General features: G+C 38.2%; 1 protein-coding gene across 3 annotated transcripts in view; it reads left to right on the top strand.

The window, feature by feature from the left end:
• GLCE (glucuronic acid epimerase) overlaps positions 1-19,017 on the top strand; it is a 116,753-nt gene that overhangs the window by 77,374 nt on the left and 20,362 nt on the right. Inside the window, exon 2 of one of the 3 annotated variants that reach the window (XM_047861786.1) lies at positions 5,496-5,543. The exons of the other annotated variants lie outside the window; for them this stretch is intronic. The gene's annotated coding sequence lies outside the window, so the exon portion shown is untranslated. The remainder of the gene's footprint in view (positions 1-5,495; positions 5,544-19,017) is intronic. 3 annotated transcript variants of the gene reach the window in all.

Below are 19,017 nucleotides of genomic sequence, written 5' to 3'. Positions count from 1 at the left end.
AAAGCTGAACTTAATCATGCTTATACCACATGACCTTACAATTTCACTCTTAGGTATATATCCAACAGAAATGCTAACATATGTTCTCCGAAACACACGTGTAAGAGTGTTCATAGAGCAATACCCATACAGTCAAAAACTGGAATCCATCCAAATGTTCAAAGCCAGCAAACTGGATAACTAAATAGTGGTATTATTTGTTCAATGGAATACCATACAGCAGTGAGGATAAATGAACTATTGTAGTACACAGCCACATGGATAAGCCTCAGGAACATAATGTTCAGGAGAAAAAGCCAGTCACAAAAGAGTACACATTGTGATTCCACTTAGTTCAAAAATAGGCAAAACTGATTTATTGTGTTAGAAGTCAGGAGAATTATTTCTTTGGGGGAAAGATGTGACAGGGAAATAACAGGGAATCTTCTGTGTATCTGGTTAAGAAAGTTCTATTCCGATAGTTTGCTCTAAGCATTTTTAATAAAATACTGACTAAATTTTATCAAATGCTTTTATATGATAAAAGCTATTGACATGGTATGGGTTTCCTCTCTTTTTCTTTTAATTTGAATTCTGAATGTTAAACCAGACTTGTGTTCTTGTACTATATTTCTTGATCTGGGTATTGGTTTCAGAGGCACATTAACTTCATGAAAATTAAGCTATTCATTACTATATTATACTGTGATAAAAAGTTTATTTAAAATTTTTAATAAAAAAATGAAAATGATACTTGGAGAGTTAGTCAAAAATGTACATGTTCAGTTTATAAGATGAGATAAAGAAAACTTTGCATTTCCATGGAAGATTCTTTCTCAGTCATGCTTGATTTTGAATGTATTTTGTAGGAGCACCTGGGTGGCTCAGTGGGTTAAGTGTCGGACTTCGGCTCAGGTCATGATCTCACGGTTCATGGGTTCAAGCCCCATGTTGGACTCTGTGCTGACAGCTCGGAGCCTAGAATCTGCTTTGGATTCTTTGTCTCCCTCTCTCTCTGCCCCTCCCCTCTTCTTCTCCTCTCTCCCTCTTTCTCTCTCTGTCTCTCTCAAAAATGGATAAACATTTACAAAAATAGAATGTACTGGGGTGCCTGGGTGGCTCAGTTGGTTAAGCATCTGACTTCAGCTTAGGTCATGATCTCACGGTCTGTGAGTTCGAGCCCTGCGCCAGGCTCTGTGCTGACAGCTCAGAGCCTGGAGCCTGCTTCGGATTCTGTGTCTCCCTCTCTCTCTCTGCCTGTCCCCTGCTCTTGTTCTGTCTCTGTCTCAAAAATAATTAAAACATTAAAAAAAATTTTTTTTTTTTAAATTTTTTTAAACGTTTTTATTTTATTTTTGGGACAGAGAGAGACAGAGCATGAACGGGGGAGGGGCACAGAGAGAGGGAGACACAGAATCGGAAACAGGCTCCAGGCTCCGAGCCATCAGCCCAGAGCCTGACGCGGGGCTCGAACTCACGGACCGTGAGATCGTGACCTGGCTGAAGTCGGACGCTCAACCGACTGCGCCACCCAGGCGCCCCTAAAAAAATTTTTTTAAAAAAAGAATGTACTTTGTAGAATAATAACATTTTATGAGATAGTTTAGTAATTAACACATGCCTCCATGAAGTCAGGTATAAATACAAGTGAGGCTTTTTATGTTGGAGCAAAGCAATGGCATAATTATCAAATAGAACGTATTAATGGTAAGAATTGACTTCTCAACTTCACTTCTTTCTTAGTTGTGGTTTTTGACATACTGGCTAAAAGTCAATCCAGGATAATGATCTCTGAGAGATGGGGAAATGAATGCGGGTGAGTCCACCGTGTTTCTAAGCCACAGTGCCGACAGAGGGAACCTAAACAGCCCAGGAGCCTCACAGGATTGAGTTTGGGGTTCAGAGATGACAAGCTAAAATTTTAAGGCAAAATATTGGAAAGGAAAGAAGTATAGAAATGGAGAACTCCAGGGACCTGGAGAGTGTCTCTTCAAGTCTTTGGCTATCAATCTGTGTATACATGTGAAGTAACTACTCAGCACTAGGAAAAGAACCACTGGAAGGAGTAGGAGGAAAAGCCCTCAGAGATCACAGAGAGTAAGTTGCCACATTAGCCAGAGTGGAACGACCTCCTAATAGGCACTGGATAAAGTCTCAAGGACACTGCTCTAGACCAGAAGCTACAGTAGTAGCCCTTCCTTATCTGCGGTTTTACTTGCTGTGGTTTCAGTTACCCATGGTCAACTGTGGTCCAAAAGCAGGTGGTTCTGCTTCTGAGGTATCCTCAGAAGGTTGGCAGTAGCCTAATGCTACATCACAGTGCCTGTGTCAGTCACCTCACTTTATCTCATCACATAGGCATTTTATCGTCTAACATCATCACAAGAAGTGTGAGTATAGTACGATATTTTGAGAGAGGCCACGTTCACATAACTTATTATAGTATATTGTCATAATTGTCCTATTTTTAGTTGTTAATTTCTTACTGAGCCTAATTTATAGATTAAACTTTAGCAGAAGTATGTGTTTAGGAAAAAACACACATAGGTTTCGGGACTAAGCTCAACTTCCAGCATCCCCTGGGTGTCTTAGAAAACATCTCCCACAGATGAGGGGGAACTGTTGTACTCTGGTCCCACCTAACAAAGTTTAAAAAGTAAACCTTGAAACTATCAAACTGTTTCCAGGCCATTGAACTACACCCAGAACAAAGCTCAACAACACAGGAATTCAGAAAAATCCAATACCGAATGATCCAGTGATCTCACTTCTGGGTATTTACCTAAAGTAATTGAAATCGGGATCTTGAAGAGAGATTTGCACTTCTGTGTTCATTGAAGTATTATTCACAGATGCCAAGAGGTGGAAGCAACCCAAGTGTCTCAATAGATGAGAATGGTGATGTGTATGTACAGTAGAATATTATTTGGCCTTTAAGGAGGAATTCTGTCAGGCAGCAACATAAATGAACCTTGAGGACATTTTATGCTAAGTGATATAAGCCAGTCCCAGAAAGACAAATGCTGCATGATTCCTCTTATATGAGGTATCTAAAAGTAGTCAAACTCAGAAAAACAGGAAGTAGAGTAGTGATTGCCAGGGGCTGGAGCTAGGGGAAAATGGGTAGCTGCTATTTAATGAGTATAATGTTTCAGTGATGGAAGTTGAAAAAGTTCTAGAAATCTTGTGTACAACATTGTGCTTATGTTGTACTATACACTTAAAATTTTGTCGTAGACAAAAAAGTAAATTGCACAAATTCATTTGTCAACTCATATTTTCTATAAATACCATTTTCTGCTTTAAAAAACATGCAGTAGTGAGGATGAAGCATGAAAGGTAAAAATATCCATAACAGATCTGAAAAAATTTCATTACCCAACAATTCTTAATGTCTTGCATCCTATAAAAAATTACCGGACATGCAAAGAAGCAGAAAATGTGACCCAAAACCAGAAGAAGAATCAACCAATAGGAAGAGAGAAAGATGGCACATATGATCAAATTAGCAGACAAGGACATTAAAGCAGTGATTATAACTATACTCCGTATGTTCAAGAGAGTAAAGGAAAACAAACATGTCAATGAGAGAAGTGGGAGTTGTTTTTCAAAAGAGAGACCCAAATGGAACTTCCAGAGATGAAAAATAAAATTTCTGAAGTGGAAAATACAGCAGATGAGATTAACAGACATTGCAGGAGAAAAAGATTAGTTAAAACCTGAAGACATAGCAACTATCTAAAATGAAATACCAACAGAAAAAAATAGTGGGAAAAAGCCTATCAGTGAGCTATGGAACAACATTAAACTATTTAACACAAGTATAACAAGTTTTAGAAGGAGATCGGGAGACAAAAAAATATTTCAAAAAATAGAAGCCAACTATTTACCAAGTTTGATGAAAACTGTAAACCCACAGATTATAGAAGTTCACAAATTTCTTTTTTTTTTTTTTTAAATTTTTTTTTTCAACGTTTATTTATTTTTGGGACAGAGAGAGACAGAGCATGAATGGGCGAGGGGCAGAGAGAGAGGGAGACACAGAATCGGAAGCAGGCTCCGGGCTCTGAGCCATCAGCCCAGAGCCCGACGTGGGGCTCGAACTCACGGACCGCGAGATCGTGACCTGGCTGAAGTCGGACGCTTAACCGACGGCGCCACCCAGGCGCCCCAGAAGTTCACAAATTTCTAAGCAGAAGAACCAGGCACAAAAATTAAATTGTTGAAACCAGTGACAAAAATCTTGAAAGAAACCTTAAAAGCAGCCAGAGGAAAATATACCACCTTAAATAACAGATGAACAATAACATAAAAATCACTACAGACTTGTCAGAAGCTATGCATGCCAGAAATGACATCCTTAAAGTACTAGAAGAAGAAAAACAAAAACTCAACCTGGAACTCTGTACCTGGCAAAAAGGATGTTTCCAAGTTGAAGGCAAAATAAAGAGTTTTTTAGATAAACAAAGCTGAGAGAATTTGTCACCAGCAGGCTTATACTATAAGATATGTTAAAAGAGTAGTTCTTCAGGCAGAAAGAAAATAATCTCAGATGGAAATTTGTATCCACAAAAAGAAATGAAGAGTATAAGAAATGGTAAATATGTGTGTGGATATAAAATTCTTTTTCCCCTCATATATTCTTAAAGACAATTGTTTAGAACAAGAATAACAACACATTATGGTGTTTATAAGTAGAAGTTAAAAACAAAAAAAAGGAGGTAGAGCTAAAAATGGTAAAGCTAAAATGGAATCATAAAAAACACCAAAAGGTGGAAAGAAAGAAAGAAAAAGAGAACAGAGATAAGACAGATATAGTAAAACAGTTAAATCCATCCATATTGGTGATCACATTAAATGGTCTATGTGCTCACTACCTGATTAGATGTTTTAAAAGACTCAATTACATACTGTCTATAAGAAAGCCACTTTGAATATAAAGATACCGGTTAAAAGTAAACAGAAAAGATAACACCATGTAAACAGTAATCACAAGAAAGCTGGAGTTCCTATATTGATACTGGATAATGTAGATTTCAGAACAAAAAATAGGAAAATTATTTCATAACGTAAAAGGGGTCAGTTCGTCAAAAGGCTGTAACAGTCCTAGATCTGTAGGCATCTAATGACAGGAGTTTCAAATAGATGGAGGAAAAGCAGTGCAACTAAAAGGAGAAGTAGGCAAACGCACATAGTTGCAAACTTCAGCATTCTCTCAGTAATACATGTTTGACCTATAGTCTACCGTGAGAGGCATGATTTATTGCTGTTTTTTCGTTTTAATGTTTTCTTTGATTTGAGACTTTCTGTCTTGTTAACCAAAAGACTATGCCTACCAAACCTGATTATCAGAGTAGTATTAAGGTGCCGATTCTGTCTAAGTATCCACAACCAGGGATCAGTAAAAATAATTATTGAGACTTACGAATTGCTAGATGTATTAGGTTTCTATTTCTGTTGTAACAAATTACCATGTAGTGGCTTTAAATAACCCAAATTTATTAATTATCTTACAGTTCTGGAAGTGAGAAGTCCAAAGTGGATTTCACTGGACTAAAATCAAGGTATCGGCAGAATTGCATTCCTCTTGAGGCTTTAGGAATTGCCTGTTGCTTGCATTTCTAGCTTCTAGAGACTGTCTATGTTCTGTGGCTCAGGACTCCCTTCTAAAGTAAAAAAGCCTGTATTTCAGATGGAATACTTGATATATAGATAATTCAAACAAGAGAGCGAAAATAAATATTTGAAAAAGCGAACAAATGGTTAAAAATTCAAATCCACTTTGCAGTTCTGACAAAAATCAGTTTTCTCCTAGTGCTCTCTTCGGGTGTGGATAAGTGGACAGAGAGACAGATTTTATTATACTTTAGATTTTTGAAGACAAAAATATCTAAATTTTACCAAATTTTTCCAAGGAGACGGGTTTTGTTTTTGCTTCTACCATTTATTTTCCAGTCATTCCTAAAAAATCAGGTGAATTGGTGGAGTATTCGTTGAACTCTTGAAACTCACAGCAAATGCCCCCATTTCATATTTATGTTATTAGTGTTCTCTGTTCTTTAGCTCTTGAAAGAGCTTTTCAATATCTTTATGTATGCCTTACAAGTTTTTCTTATTTAGGGTATATAGGTGTTTCTGCCTTTCATACAAACCTTTGAATGGAATAAAACAGACTGGTTTTTTTTTTGTTTTTTTTTATTAAAAAAAATTTTTTTTTTCAACGTTTATTTTTGGGACAGAGAGAGACAGAGCATGAATGGGGGAGGGGCAGAGAGAGAGGGAGACACAGAATCAGAAACAGGCTCCAGGCTCCGAGCCATCAGCCCAGAGCCTGACGCGGGGCTCGAACTCAGGGACCGCGAGATCGTGACCTGGCTGAAGTCGGACGCCTAACCGACTGCGCCACCCAGGCGCCCCTAAAACAGACTGTTGACAGAGTGATCATAGTTCCCTTTTATCTGCATAAAAATATTCTAATTATTTAAGCTAGAGGACAACTTCCTATATGTATCTAGTATGTTGGTATGTCAAGCCAATAGTATCAATCTGATAGGAGAGTATGGTTGAACAGTCATTAATGCTTTTCTAACAGTCAGTAGCTGATCCAGGTGTAATATTATATTCTGAATAATCAGTGATATTTCAGAGCACCTGGATGGCTCAGTCAAGCATCCGACTTCGGCTCAGGTCATGATCTCACTGCCCGTGATTTTGAGCCCTGCATCGGGCTCTGTGCTGACAGCTCAGAGCCTGGAGCCTGCTTCAGATTCTGTCTCCATCTGTCTGTGCCCCTCCCCTGCTTGTTCGTTCCTTCGTTCCTTCATTCCCCCTCCCTCTCCCTCTCTCTCTCCCCTTCCCCCAAATAAATAAAAATTAAAAAAAGAAAGAAAATGCTAAAAATAATCAATGATATTTCTAGGCAGTAGCATCTTAGATGAGATACATAATATTGTGCTATATTACAAAATGTTTTTCCAGGTAAAGATCTTGATTTATCACTTGGTACATTGGGATTGGTGTGAGTGCATGAAGCGTGTGTGTGTGTGTGTGTGTGTGTGTGTGTGTGTAAACTCATGTGCCCATTTTCCTTCCTTCCTCTTAGGTTTATTTGTTGTGAAAGTAGAAATTGCTCAATTGTACTTTTATCTTATTCTGCCAGTTGTCTTAAAGATTTCAAAATACTTTTTTTTTTTTAATTAACGTGTTGATTTTTTAACGTGTATTTCATTATTGCAGAGCTTAGGATCCTTTATACTTCCCAAACTGGCTACTTCTCCTTAGGTGGATATTTAGGATGAGATAGCAAAGTAGAATTTGAGGTGGGAATTACATTCATAGGAATTTATCCAAATGTATTTCAGGAATAATTAGGCTATTATGTGAAAAGAAAACTCCTAGGCACTTTGGCAGGGAGAAAAATCTGTTCACACATGGTTTCTCCCCTCAAGGACTTAATTTTCTTTTTCTTTCTTTTCTTTTCTTTCTTTCTTTCTTTCTTTCTTTCTTTCTTTCTTTCTTAGAACTTTATTTTCTGATATAAATGCAACAGCAAAGGTATATAAGAAATTCATCCTTGGAAAGTTACAAACTTTAGTCCAAAATCATAAATTCAGAGTGTTTCTGTTTTGGTGGAGGATATGCTGCAGTAGACATTAAGGAATGAGGCAGAGGATATACAAATGAGAAATAATTTTCTAATAATGTAAAGAAATAACTTATTTGATATTATTAAAGATTGTAGGATATCCATATTGGGGCATTTTAGGGTAATTTCTCATTTTCCTGGGAAGACTGCAGGAAGATATACTGGTTTAGAATTTTATGAATTCTCTTAAGGAGTTCCTTATAGAAAAGTATGTTCAGGTTGGACATGTTTATCTTTAGGGTGCTCCATAACCTCAGAAAGTTTAGGTCTAAAGTATATAGAAAACATGTAAAAGACTCCATATGACCCCCAGAAGTCTTGAAGCCCCCAAATTCCTATAACCCCCTTTGCTCCATTGTGGAGCACTAGTCACTTTCTGACTAAAGTGGAGAATGAGAAATAAAAGTTTCAATGACCTTGTTTGTTTTTAGCTTACAAACAAAGTCCCCTTGTTTCATTTCTGCATTCAGGCCATATCAATTTATACCAAGAAACTGCCAGAAGAATTTAATTTTCAGTCAAGAAATAGTTGCCAATAACAAATGTGAACACCTTCTCCCTTTCGTACCCTAGGCAGTAAATAGTAAGGGGGTAGAAAACATTGGTATTATGTATTCAGATTCAGTATATAATATTAAGCTTTTAAAATTCACTCTGTTTCTGGGGCATCTGGGTGGCGCTCAGTCTGTTAAGCGTCTGAACTTGATTTCAGCTCAGCTCATGATCTCACACTTCATAGGTTTGAGCCCTGCATCGGGCTCTGTGATATCAGCGTGGAGCCTGCTTGGGAGTCATTGTTTCTCTCTCGCTCACTCTCTCTCTCTGTTCTTACCCTGCTCTTTCTCTCTCAAAATATACATGCCTACATAAATTCACTCTGCTTCCCAGAGATGGAGTTTAGCACTAACAAAGAATGATCTCTATCCTTATTACAAATGTGCATCATAGGACATGATAGGAAGAGATTCATATTGGGTTGTTGGAAGGCCATCTCTGCTTTATGGTTGGCTGAAGAGCAAAGGGAAAATTGGTGTATTATCTTCATTTCTTATTCTTGAATCAGTATTTGCCACACTTTGAAACCTAAAGCTCATGAGACGTTGGATAATACTTTAAATTCTGTTCTGAAGGAATAATTTTTCAGAAACATGAAGCAGCGTGTGCTTCGGTATACAATAGGCTTTGTTGCCAGAAGAAAAAATATATGTATGTATGTATGTGTATATGAAATATACATAATAAACATATATATGTATATGGAGAAAAGGATTTTGATTTGGGGAAAAAAATCCTAGAAGATGTAATTTTCTTTGTTAAATATTTGTAATTCAGATTTACCATCATAAATGATCCTAGTGCCAGGATCTGAGACTTTACATAATTGTCAGTGAAAAGTTAGCTTCAACCCTTAGAAAATGTATAGAAATATATTTTTGTGCATTAAGAAATACTATTTTGGATAAGTTTCATTTCTACTCCAGCCACCTTATTTATTTCTTTGTGGTAATTTACATTCATCTCAGTTTTAAAAACCACCAGAAAGTATCCATACCCTTTGCTCAGCATGCAGTAAAGTCTTAAGTAGGAGTTAAATGAAAGTTCCTACAGTGCTGAAGTTAATTCAATTTGGTAACCTTCCTGTTTGCTCAGAAAATTGTACATTTGGGAAACCTTAGCTTAAGTCTTACTTAATTCACATTTGTTGCTGATAAAATGTATTTTCCTTACTAATATATCATTCTGTTTGTTTCTTGATTGCTGTTCTTACCAACTTTCATGAGATAATAAAAATTATAGAAATTTAGGGAACGGTGTTCTTTTCAGGGGGAGAGACATATAATTCTCTCTTTTTTCATAATGCTTATTTGGGAAAATGGTGACTTACCATATAATAGATGTTTAACAAATAGATGCTGATTAAATGAACTGATACAGATAGATGAAACTTACTCTTTATTGACTTCAAAAAGAGGTATCACTTCATCCATTGACATTTTCCTTTCTTTGCCTGATACACGGTGGGAACCAAATTAAGTGTTCATTTAGTCTTACAACTGCTTTATAAAGTAGAAGGTATTATCTCAGCTTTACAGATAAGAAAATTGAGATTACCTGGTCCAAGATTGTCCAGATTACCACTATTGAAATCTAGGAGTATTGGGCTCAAAAGCTTGTTTCCCCCCCACCCCCCAAATACAGTCTCTCCTTTTGTTTATGGCCTATTTTATAAGTTACTTCTGTATATTCATAGCATTTATTACTCAAAAAAATGATAGAAATGTATTAATTCTTTTTAAAAAAATCTTTTCTTAAATGTTTACTTGGGGGAGAGAGAGACAGCATGAGCAGGGGAGAGGCAGAGAGAGAGAGAGAATCCCAAGAAGATAGTGCAGGGTCTGACGTGGGGCTCAATCTCATGAACTGTGAGATATGACCTGAGCTAAAATTAAGAGTCAGATGCTTAACTGCCACCCAGACACCCTTTGAAATGCATTTATTCTTGACTAATTTTATAAATTACAAGTTTTAAAAGTCAGATTTATTGAGATATAATTTACATGCAGTAAAATGCACTCCTTTTAAGTTTTTTTTTTTTTTAATGTTTATTTTTCAATGTTTTTATTTATTTTTGGGACAGAGAGAGACAGAGCATGAACGGGGAAGGGGCAGAGAGAGAGGGAGACACAGAATCGGAAACAGGCTCCAGGCTCCGAGCCATCAGCCCAGAGCCTGACGCGGGGCTCGAACTCCCGGACCGCGAGATTGTGACCTGGCTGAAGTCGGACGCTTAACCGACTGCGCCACCCAGGCGCCCCTGAATGTTTATTTTTGTGACAGAACAGAATGAGAGTGGGGGAAGGGCAGAGAAAGAGAGGGAGACACAGAATCTGAAGCAGGCTCCAGGCTCCAAGCTGTCAGCACAGAGCCTGGTGTGGAGCTCGAACCCATGAACTGTGAGATCGTGACCTGAACTGAAGCCAGACACTTAACCGACCGAGCCACCCAGGCACCCCCAAAATGCAGTCCTTTTAAAGTGTACAGTTAGATAAGTTTTGACAGATGTATACAGTCATGTAACCTGTACCAGAACAATAAAAATCTAGAACATTTCCATTACCCCTCAAAGTTCCTAGTGCCTCTTAATCCCTTGCCACCACTACTTATCTAATTTTTATCCCTGTAATTTTGCTTTTTTCCAGAATGTCATGTAAATGGGATCATATATTAAGTAACCTTTTGTGTCTGCCTTCTTTCACTTAGTAAAATGCTTTTAAAGATTCATCCATGGGGCGCCTGGATGGCTCCATTGGTTAAGCGTCCAACTCTGCGTTTTGGTTCAGGTCATGATCTCGTGGTTTGTAAGTTCCCTGCATCAGGCTCTGTGCTGACAGCACGGAGCCTGCTTGGGATTCTCTCTCCTCCTCCTCCTCCTCCTCCTCCTCCTCCTCCCCTCACTCTGCCCCTCCCCTGCTCTCACTCTCTCTGTCTCTCTCTTTCAAAATAAATAAATAAACTTAAAAAAAAAGATTCATCCATGTCATTGCAGATATTAGGTATTAGTTTATTACTGAGTTGTATTCCATTATATGGGTGAACCACAGCTTCTTTATGTAGTCACCTGAGCTGATGGACATTTGGGTTTTCAGTTTTAGAATATTATGAATAAATGCTGTAAACATTCATGTTAGTAACCTGTTTAGTTTTAAAATTTCTGTGTTACCATGACATCATCTTGAGTGACATGGCTTTCTCTTGATACTACTTCATAGGTTATTTAGTCATGGATAACATAAAATATGAGATACCTCATTGGAGGGCTCTGAGCCCTCTGTTAGAAATCAGGGGATGAAGAAAGTTGTTGACTGTTTTCAAAATTTGAAGGGTACTCTGATATTTGGGACATACTCTTTTTAATGTAGTATGCCGTAGTAGTATGAAGATAAAGGATATGAAATGAAATATAATGAAAATGTAGTAAAATGGCAAATTGATTACTAGTCCTTTAACCTGGTTTGTTTCCAGCTGTGTATGTCTTACTATACTTTGGACAGATTGTGACTGAACAAATTAATAATTACTCTGCAAGAAGGAAGATGGAACTAAGGTTTCCACATCGTTTAGATGTATATGTTAGCTCATTTAGACACCCTAGGAGGTACCTATGAGGTAGATTAGTACCAGTCCTATTGCACTGATGAGGAAACTGCGAATCACAGAAATGAGGTAACTGACAGCGGGAGCAGAGCCAGTAAGGTGGGTGAGTCAACAGTTGACTCCCTGTCAGTTTCCTTATCTGGAAAATGAAGATAATACCCACTTTTGTAGTTGTGAGAATGAAATGCGAGCATATTAATAAGGACTCAGACTTGCCAGTCTCTTCCTCTCCTTCCCCCTTTTGTAAAAATTTTTTTAAATGTGTGGGGTTTTTTTGTTTTGTTTTTGAGAGACAGAGAATGAGTTGGGGAGGGACAGAGAGAGAGAAGGAGACACAGAATCTGAAGCAGGCTCCAGGTTCAAGCTGTCAGCACAGAGCCTAATGCAGGGCTTAAACCCACCAACCATGGGATCATGATCTGAGCCAAAGTCAGACGCCTAACCAACTGAGCCATCCAGGCGCCCCTCTCCTTCCCTTCTTATAAAGGTCCCACTTTCCCTGTCTCCTGCCCTGCACTTCTGTTAACTGTTTATTCAGAGAAATCTAAAATATGGGTGCTAATCTTACAATGTCTTTAATTGCAAAAGATTATATAATATCAGAAGGCCAGTATATTGGATGTTTCTTTTTATTGTAAACATTAGAAAAACACGAACTCGGCTAGCAAATAGAATTCACAGTACAGCCCAACAGCCTGGCAGATTGTTCTCACATGATCCTTTTAGCACATTCCCTTAATCATTTTTTTCCCAAAGTGATACATTCTGCATTACTTGTGAAGTAACTCAACACTGCATTCTAAGGGCACTGGGCAGCTGGCTCACTTGAGCATCTGACTCTTGATCTCAGCCCAGGTCATGATCTCAAGATCTGGGGATTGAGGCTCCATGCCAAACATGGAGCCTGCTTAGGATTCTCCCTCTCCCTCTTCCCCTCTCCCCGTTCGTTCATTCCCTCTGTCTCTGTCTGTCTCTCTCAAATTTTATATATATATATATATATATATATATATATATATATATATATATAAATCATCTGGGACCAGTGTCCACATATGATTTCTTCCACATACTTTCTGCATGGCCAAAGACTCTATACCTTTATACCTTTAAAATTGCTATAAGCAAGCAACTTGATGAACTTTTCCCCTTCTGTCATTTCTGTTTTGCAGGAGTGCGTCAAACTTGATAAAAAGTTATTAGCAGCTATTCTGTAGAACTTCTTAGGATAGTTCCACCAATCTGTACTGTAAAATCCCCGTATGCATGAACCATGCAGAGTAAACACATCATTAGGTTTTCTTTCTCTTGCTTTCCTAATGAGGGGAGAAATGTTACACAGCTGGAGAAGCCTAGGACTTCTTTCTGAACTGATTTATTTACATAACATATGCTGAGTTTGACACATTGCTCAGAAGAAGCAGTTTTTTTAGTTAAATATTATACAGCACTTCAAAGAACATTTTAGCTACACTATAGCTGTTCAACTTTTCTGGATACAAAAGCTGCTGCTCTTTGCTCCTTAAAAAACACTGCTGCCCTAGTTCTTTATATTATTGCTTTCAATGTTAGGGAGAATTAAGCTGAATACATTTAGAACCTCTTTTTCAGAAACAATTTTTAGTTTCAAAAGTTGCTGCATAGTGTCAGTAGTTTAAGATGTCTGCACAAACTAAGGGCAAATCATTCTACTCTTCATCTAGTTGGTGAGAAAGTAAATAGTGATTTGGAAGCAGATAATAGGCTATTGTGGTATGATAAGAAGAACCTAACACTCTGAAGCCAGATAAATCTAGGTTTAAATCCCACTGTGTGCTTGCTAATAATTTGTCTTCTGTAGAGTTTCTTCAGCTATATGATGGTGATAACAAGAACTCCTCCTGCTTAGGGTTTGATTTCAGTAACTGAAATATGTATAGCACCTGGCATATAGTAAAACTGGTCTTTAAATGTTTCCTTTCCCTGTAGCCTTTCCCCCTACCCCCTCAAAAATCAGCAAACTTCCTTTATCATTCAAATGTAATTTGGTGTTTGTTTTAAGCCTAAGTATGTCCCATGAAGGTTTGAGGATAGATGAGGTGGCATGACTGACCTACCCATCAGTGATTGCTAGTTAGTGATAATTTTTAGCACAAGCTATAGACTGTGAGAAGACTAGGTTGCCATGTAGGTTACACAAGCCAATAGATTAAATTGAAAATGTATGCAACCATAAACACCGTGACTAGATCAGTGTGACTGAATTAGGCCCTTTCTGGTTTAATATTTGTGGAGTACTTCCCATTAAGTGGGTAAGACGTTCTACTGAGAAATACGCTCTTTTGCCCTTCTTTTGCCTTTCTCTCTTCTTTCTGGGCCACAACACAGCCATGATGCCCAATAAGACTTAAGATTTCTACTTTGTTATACTCTAACTTCTTTTTTTTTTTAATTTTTTTTTAAACGTTTATTTCTGAGGGACAGAGAGAGATAGAACGAGAGCAGGGGAGGGGCACAGAGAGAGAGGGAGACACAGAATCAGAAGCAGGCTCCAGGCTCTGAGCTGTCATGACACGAGGCTCAAACCCATGGACTGCGAGATCATGACCTGAGCCGAAGTCGGATGCTTAACCAACTGAGCCACCCAGGTGCCCCTGTACTCTAACTTCTTATATGAATGCTAGCTACACTTCTTATATACTGCCACCTTGGGGTTTTTACGACATTATTCTCAGAGCCTCAAACTAACATGGACTGATAAAACTGTTACTAAGCTCCATTCCTATCTCTAGAGAAAGGTTTTGCTTGGACAAGTTATCCCAGTACATCATAATAATTATTAGCAGAGATGAGGTAGTGTAATGCATTTGTGAGCTGTTGCTAGATTTGTGGGGGCAATGGGGATCCTGTTTTCATGGGTTTAATTATTCTAATGTGGAGAGCTGATAGCTTTATTGGATGATATATACATAAATACTCATAATTCTGACTCATTTCTATTCTGATATTAATATGTCATATAATTATACTGTTAGATTTGAAGAAAATTCAAAATTCTGGTAGTTTCATTCAAAAATACTAATAAACTTTTAGAATAACTTTTCCTAAAATTGTATTTTACTGATGCAAATTATTGATTGAAGATCAAAATTCAGCTCTGTCTAGAATAAGACCCATTGATGGCCGAGTTCAATTCACAATGGGGTAACCTGTTATAAATTAGAATATGTTCTGGGGAAGGATAGTATTCAGTTTCTGGAATATAATGTATAACTGCTCAAAGATACCTTATGACCTGTCAGAGCACAGGGTTGGGAGTCAGACAAACAAACTTGAGTTCAAATTTCAAGTGAACCATCAAATAATCATGTAACTTAGGGTAAATTATTTCACGTGACAAGGCCTGTTTGTTTCATCATCCGTAAAGTAAGAAAGAACGCAATGTTTAACCATGTTTAAGTTCTCATCTCTCTTGGCTTTGTTCCTGTCCTCTTCAGTGAATCTCTTGTGGGCTATGATATCCTAGTCCCTTCATCTATAAAATGTGAACCATGTAATATAGGCAGGCATACCTCATTTTGCATTTCGCTTTATCGCGCTTCGCATATATTGCAGTTTTGGTTTTTTGTTTGTTTTGTTTTTCACAAACTGTAGGTTTGTGGTAACCCTGCATCGAGCAAGTCTGTGGGTCTCAGCAGCATTTGCTCACTTCTTGTCCCTGTGTCACATTTTGGTAACTCTTGCAATATTTTAAATGTTATCTACTTATTATGGTGATCTTTGATCTTAATATTATAATTGTTTTGGGGCTCCATGAACCCTGCCCATATAAGACAGCAAACTTAATAAATGTTGCATGTGTTCTGACTGCTCCATGGACTGACCATTCTTTCTTCCTCTCCTTGCCTCCCTATTCCCTAAGACACAACAATATCAAAATTAGGTCAATTAAAAACTTGCAATGGCCTCTAAGTATTCAAGTGAAAGTTAAGAGTCACACATCTCTCATTTAAATCAAAAGCTAGAAATGATTAAGCCCAGTAAGGAAGACACACTGAAGGCAAAGAGAGGCTAAAAGCTAGGCCTCTTGCACCAAACAGTTAGCCACATTGTGAATGCAAAGGAAAAGCTCTTAAAGGAAATTAACAGTGCTACTCCAGTGAACACAAGAGTGATAAGAAAGCGAAATAGACTTATTGCTGATACGGAGAAAGTTTTAGTGGTCTGAAACAAAGATCACACCAGGCACAACATTTCCTTAAGCCAAAGCCTAATCCAGAGGAAGGCCCTAACCCTTCAATTCTACATAGGCTGAAAAGTGAGGAGGCTGCAGAAGAAAAGTTGGAGCAAGCGAGTAGAGGTTGGTTCATGAGGTATAAGGAAAGGTCTCCATAACATAAAAGTGCAAGGTGAAGCAGCAGGTGCTGATACGGAAGCTGCAGCAAGTTATCCAGAATATCAGCTAACATAATTAAGGAAGTTGGCTATCGTAAACAATAGGTTTTCAGCGTAGATGAAACAGCCTCATACTGGAAGAAGATGCCATCTGAGACTTTCATAGCTGGAGAGAAGTCAGTGTCTGGCTTCAAAGCTTCAAAGGACAGGCTGGCTGCCTGGTTAGAGGCTGACGCAGCTCATGACCTGAAGTTGAAGCCCGTGGTCATTTACCATTATGAAAGTCCTAGGGCCCTTAACAGTTATGCTAAATCTACTCTGCCTATCGTCTATATAGAAGAGTAAAGCCTGGATGACAACACATCTATTTACAACACGATTTACTGAATTTTGTATTCAAGCCCACTGTTTAGACCTGCTGTTTGGAACAAAAAGATGCCTTTCAAAATATAACTTCATTGACGGTTGCACCTGGTCACCCGGGAGCTCTGATGGAAGTATACAGTGAGATTAATGTTGTTTCATGCCTGCGAACACAACTATTCTACCGCCCATGGGTCAAGGGGTAATTTCAACTTGTAAGTCTTATTATTTTAAGAAATACATTTTAAAAGGCTATAGCTGCTGTAGTGATTCCTCTGATGGATCTGGACAAAGTAAATTGAAAGCCTTCTGGAAAGAATTTAGCATTCTGAATGCCATTAAGAGCATTCATGATTCTTGGGAAAAGGTCAAAATACCAACATTAACAGGAGTTTGGAAGAAGTGGATTCTAACCCTCATGGAGGACTTTGAAGGGTTCGAGGCTTGCGTGGAGGAAGTAACTAACTGCAGGTGTGGTAGAAATAGCAAGAGAACTGGAATTAGAAGTGGAGTCTGAAGATGGGGCTGAATGGCTGCAGTCTCAGGATAGAACTTAGCAACGGATGAGGAGTTGCTTCTGATGGATGAGCAAAGAAGGCGGTTTCTTGAGATGGAATCTACTTCTGGTGAAGACGGTTGAAATAACAACAAAGGATTTAGAATATGACATAAAGTAAGTTAATAAAGCAGTGTGGCAGGGTTTAAGGGAATTGACTCCCAATTTTGAAAGAAGTTCTACTATGGGGAAAATGCTATCACACAGCATCACATGCTACAGAAAAATCATTCATGAAAGGAAGAGTCCATCCATGCGGCAGACTTCACTGTTGTCTTATTTTAAGAAATTGCCACAGCCACCCTGCCCTTCAGCACCCACCACCCTGATCAGCCATCAACATCGAGGCAAGACCCTCCACTGGTACAAAGATTATGACTGAAAGCTTATATGATGGTTAGCACTTTTTAGCATTATTTTTAAATTAAGGTATGTGCACTGATTTTTTAGACATAATGCTGTTGCACACTTAATATATTGACTGCGTTATAGTCTATTTAGCATATTAGTCTATTAAACATTGTACTCCATTAAACTTATATGCACTAGGAAATAAAAAACTTATTTGACTTGCTGTATTTTGATACTTGCTTTATTGCAGTATTCTGGAACCTAACCCACAATATCTCCAAGGTATGCCTGTGTACTGCATACCCCCTACTCAGTTTCTTGCGGATATTTGCCTAGAGGTATAATCTTACTTGAAGCATCGTGAGCCAGTTGTATCAGAGATTATTTTAACTTTGATATTAAAAAAAAATTTTTTTTAATGTTTTTATTTATTTTTGAGACAGAGAGAGACAGAGCATGAGCAGGGGAGGGGCAGAGAGAGAGGGAGACACAGAATTGGAAGCAGGCTCCAGGCTCCAAGCTGTCAGCACAGAGCCCGATGCGGGGCTCGAACTCACACACCGCGAGATCATGACCTGAGCCGAAGTCGGATGCTCAACCGACTGAGCCACCCAGGCACCCTTAACTTTGATATTTTTAAAAAATAGGATGGCAAAGTTACCTTCTCACTTTGTTCTTTATAGTGAGAATACTGTTTTACGTTACTGGAAGAGTCCTGACCACGAAAAATATTAGGCATTTCTCTTTTGTGTTAGAGCTGTCACAGAGTACTTAACCATTTGACTGTGTAATTTAAGTCTTGGTCTGTCAAGCGGTAAACAGATGGAACATTTGTAACAGGAGTAATTAAGTTGTAAATCTATTTTAAAGAGTTGGCCAGTATACAGCATCACAGTCCATATTCTGTTGTCTCAGTTACATTCATTTTTATTTGGATTATGATTTCAGAATACCCAAATATGGGAAAGAAAACAAAGTTGTCTATCATTTTTTAAAATTGCATACTTAACAATATTTGTTCATTCAGCAAATCTCTATTGAATGCCTAGTGTGAAGCAGACATATTTCTAGGCACTGGGGATCCAGCAGTGACCAAGAGAAGCGAAACCCAGCCCTCATGGAACTTAGATTCCGGAGATGGATAATAAGCTTAATATGTATGATATCAAGTATGATAAATGCTATTAAGAAGAGTAAAGCTGAGTAAAGACCTAGAGAATGTTGGGGTAAGAAGTGCTGTTTTAGATAAGGTGGTCAGGGAAGCCCTCTCTGATACATTAACACTTAAGCAGTGACCTGAAGAAGTAAGGGAGCAAGCCAAATGATATCTGGGGAAACGGTGCCAGGCAGAGGGCATGGCAAGTTCAGGTACTTGATCTGGGAGTATGCTTAGTTGTGAGTATTCTATTCATTCCACCTTAAAGCTTTCCTTAACACCTTAAAACATTAAGGGAGAATTACAGGCCTCCTCCTCTGTGTAGGATCCTGTGTAACTTTTTTCGGTTGGTATCTCAGCATTATCGTTTTTGTGCACATATCTCCCAGTAATCTGGCTTTTAGGGACAGAAGTAGTGCCTCACCTGCTACATAGTAG

This window comes from Prionailurus viverrinus, chromosome B3 (genome assembly GCF_022837055.1).
Source record: "Prionailurus viverrinus isolate Anna chromosome B3, UM_Priviv_1.0, whole genome shotgun sequence".
Taxonomy (NCBI): domain Eukaryota; kingdom Metazoa; phylum Chordata; class Mammalia; order Carnivora; family Felidae; genus Prionailurus; species Prionailurus viverrinus.
The sequence above is the reverse complement of the archived record's forward strand: the minus strand, read 5'-3'. Positions and strand labels throughout refer to the sequence as shown.